Genomic DNA, 3269 nt, shown 5'->3' with positions numbered 1-3269 from the left:
CCCCGTAGCATCACGACAACCTCTGACTAGTGAGTACTACGGCTCCCCGTAGCATCACCACAACCTCTGACTAGTGAGTACTACGGCTTCCCGTAGCATCACAACAGCCTCTGACTAGTGAGTACTACGGCTTCCCGTAGCATCACAACAGCCTCTGACTAGTGAGTACTACGGCTTCCCGTAGCATCACAACAACCTCTGACTTATCCCTACCATCTCATTCTCACGTTAACGCCACCCTGCGTCCACTAACTCATGCCCTGTGGACTAACATAGATAGGTGCCCCCACTCATCCAAATTACGCGTCATTATTTCTGTCGACAACTGCCATAACCAAGACACCTCTCCCCACTGAAATCCTTATTCTTAAATAATCCCTCAATACCCAAGGGCTCCCACTGGTACCGCAAATACTCAATACGCCACTTGCAGTCTCAATCCAAGAATCAAAACTAATCCGAACTTCAGGTCATCATACTCGGATATCTCGACAAATTACCATAGAACCTCATGATGTACTGTCTCAACCCCTGATCTCCTTCATCATTCACAGATACACCCACACATTCCCTTAAAATCTCACAACAAATTTTCTTTCATCACACGCCACTATGGAGTATCCCAACTCTCAATTGAAACATGAAGGAATCGCCAATGACCCAGAACATGTTGACGACAATCCGAAACTTCCTTCTATATAGCTCAAAACTCATGCAAGAATACTCATAATGACCTCGAAGTTGTTGATTAATCAGTTCCTGCCCTTTCCCGAACCGCATAACAACCCATACAATGAACCAGAATTTTCTCCACTGCCAGACTAATCTTACGAGCCAGCCATCTCAAGTTCACCATAGTAATCTCGAAGAATTTCCTAACCACCTCAAGGTCTCCGACCAACGGCTACTTGCCGTGGGGACACTTATCCGTTCTCAACATGCACTACATGCATTATCTCGCTCTACGTCTCGCCTCGACCACCAATACCCATGATCTCATGAACCTGAACCGCAGATCTCTATATCCAGATCTCTAACCGCTTTTGAACAAATCTCAGATCCCCTCAATAAAGTACCCGGTCCTCCCCCACTCAGGGTTCGGACCATCACCAATTGGCGCACTAACAATCTATCTCACAGACCGTTTCCGCCGGAAACATCACACTTACCCTTGGAAGGTGCTATGCAACGTGCGATAATCTCCCCGATGGAGATTAAGCAACTCCAATACCCCGGATTTCTGATGAAATCCTCAGAAACTTCTCATCATGACTGCCTCTAATCATTCCGAATCTCATACCAATCCATTACCAGACATCTCGATTTTCCAGTAAAAATCCTGACTCTTAGTTCGGAAATAATGAATCATCATACTCCTAATCCTCGACTCCCAAACCATCGTTCCATCACATAAATTACCATAAGAGCAGGGACTCCACTCCCATACCCGATATCCAGCATAGACCATAAGGGATACCGCCCCGATATACTCCTCGTGATCGCCCGCCGCTGCGGCTAACACATGCTCTACTATACTCAAGTGGGGTATCTCCTTGCTCTTGACCGTCTCAGTCCCTACTGACAACTGGTTCATGCTATACTACTACTTTATGGCAGACATACTGCCTAGCCACCCTGGTGGAAGATCGCTATCGATGCTACCCCACAGGGTTCACCCCCAGCTTAGAAACCGAAACCTCAATACCTCTTCCGTTTCCCCACCGGGAACAGAAATAGCACCACTTAGGTCACAGAAAGCGACATTTCCACTATCAGATGATTGCTCAACTCGGACCGCAATCCCCCATAAAACACCATCCTTACTCATCCTTGAGTCTTGCGACTCCCACTGTCATCTCATCACAGATTCCTCGGAACTAAACCGATTTCCCTCTCAAGTTATGCCTCATCAAAACTCATTCAGTCTGGACCTTGGGCCCATACTCTATCGCATCCGATCTCGGCCTAATCATTCATGACGGAATAACCGGAAAGCGGTAGAAGCATTATCTGCTACGAATCATGGTACCCGAACCATGACACCACCTCTCAATCTGCCACCAATCATGGTACTCGAACCATGATATCACCTCTCGATCTGCTACCAATCATGGTACTCGAACCATGACATCACCTCTCGATCTGCTACGAATCATGGTACTCGAACCATGACATCTCCTCTCAATCTACTACCAATCATGGTACTCGAACCATGATTTCACCTCTCGATCTGCTACTAATCATGGTACTCGAACCATGATATCGCCTCTCGCGGCTATCGGATCCTGTCCCATGAAACCCTGGTGGCTTCGTGTTGCTGAGCTCCCGGTACAGCAACAAGTCACCCCCTTGCGGCCTAGCAGTTGCGACAGCTGCGGTGACTGCAGCAGCAGCAGCCTCCGAAACAGCAGCGTATCGCTCATCGAACATCTCAATCAACGTGGTCTCAATAGACCTAAACATCTCGAGTATGACCTCTCGCATGGCCGCGGCCACCTCATCATGAATCGTCATGCGAACCTCGTCATCGCTAACTCCGCTGCTCTCTGGTGTGTGACGTGTGCCCACCATGAGGTCTCTGAAACACAACACAAGGATACCAGAGACTCGATCGAGTATACTCGCACTCGATCACCCAACCCTACTTGTTCCTTAGTACCCTAAGGATTCTTACTTGGACTGCTCACTGATCCGGTGTTTCCAGTAGTACGGGCCCTATACTACCGTCCATACCGCATCAGCATTCACCCCAAGTCCTCCTCCTAGGATCCCAGATCACAAGTACCCTACTTCTCGCTAAGCACAGGCTACCCTTCGGTAGACCCCTTATAATCTCCTCACTGCTACCTACTCACTCTCGAGGCATCTCATAGCAGCAGCAATCTCCTAGGCTAGGGCATCACAAATGAGGCCACTCTAGTCCTAATATGAATACCTAGCCTACTCTAGCATACATAGCATATCACATAATATCTCATAACACATAATGTAAGGGTATTTTGGGAAACCACCGCTCGGGCGATGACTGATCGTACACACTGTTCCTCCTGCTTTTCTCAAAACCTTTTATTCTTTTAGAAAAATTGTTTCTTTTATGAAAACTTCCTCAAATCCTCAGTTTGAGTTCAGTTACACCCGAAGGTGCATCCGAATCCCTCAAACCAAGGCTCTGATACCAACTTGTAATGACGTAAAATCTCGAAAAACAATTTTTCATTCCAAACATAGTAAATCTCATAAAATAATTTCAAAACTCATTCAATCAATGT

The sequence above is a fragment of the Lactuca virosa genome, chromosome 4, assembly GCF_052849685.1.
Source record: "Lactuca virosa cultivar CGN04683 chromosome 4, Lactuca_virosa_CGN04683_v6, whole genome shotgun sequence".
Lineage (NCBI taxonomy): Eukaryota > Viridiplantae > Streptophyta > Magnoliopsida > Asterales > Asteraceae > Lactuca > Lactuca virosa.
The sequence above is the reverse complement of the archived record's forward strand: the minus strand, read 5'-3'. Positions refer to the sequence as shown.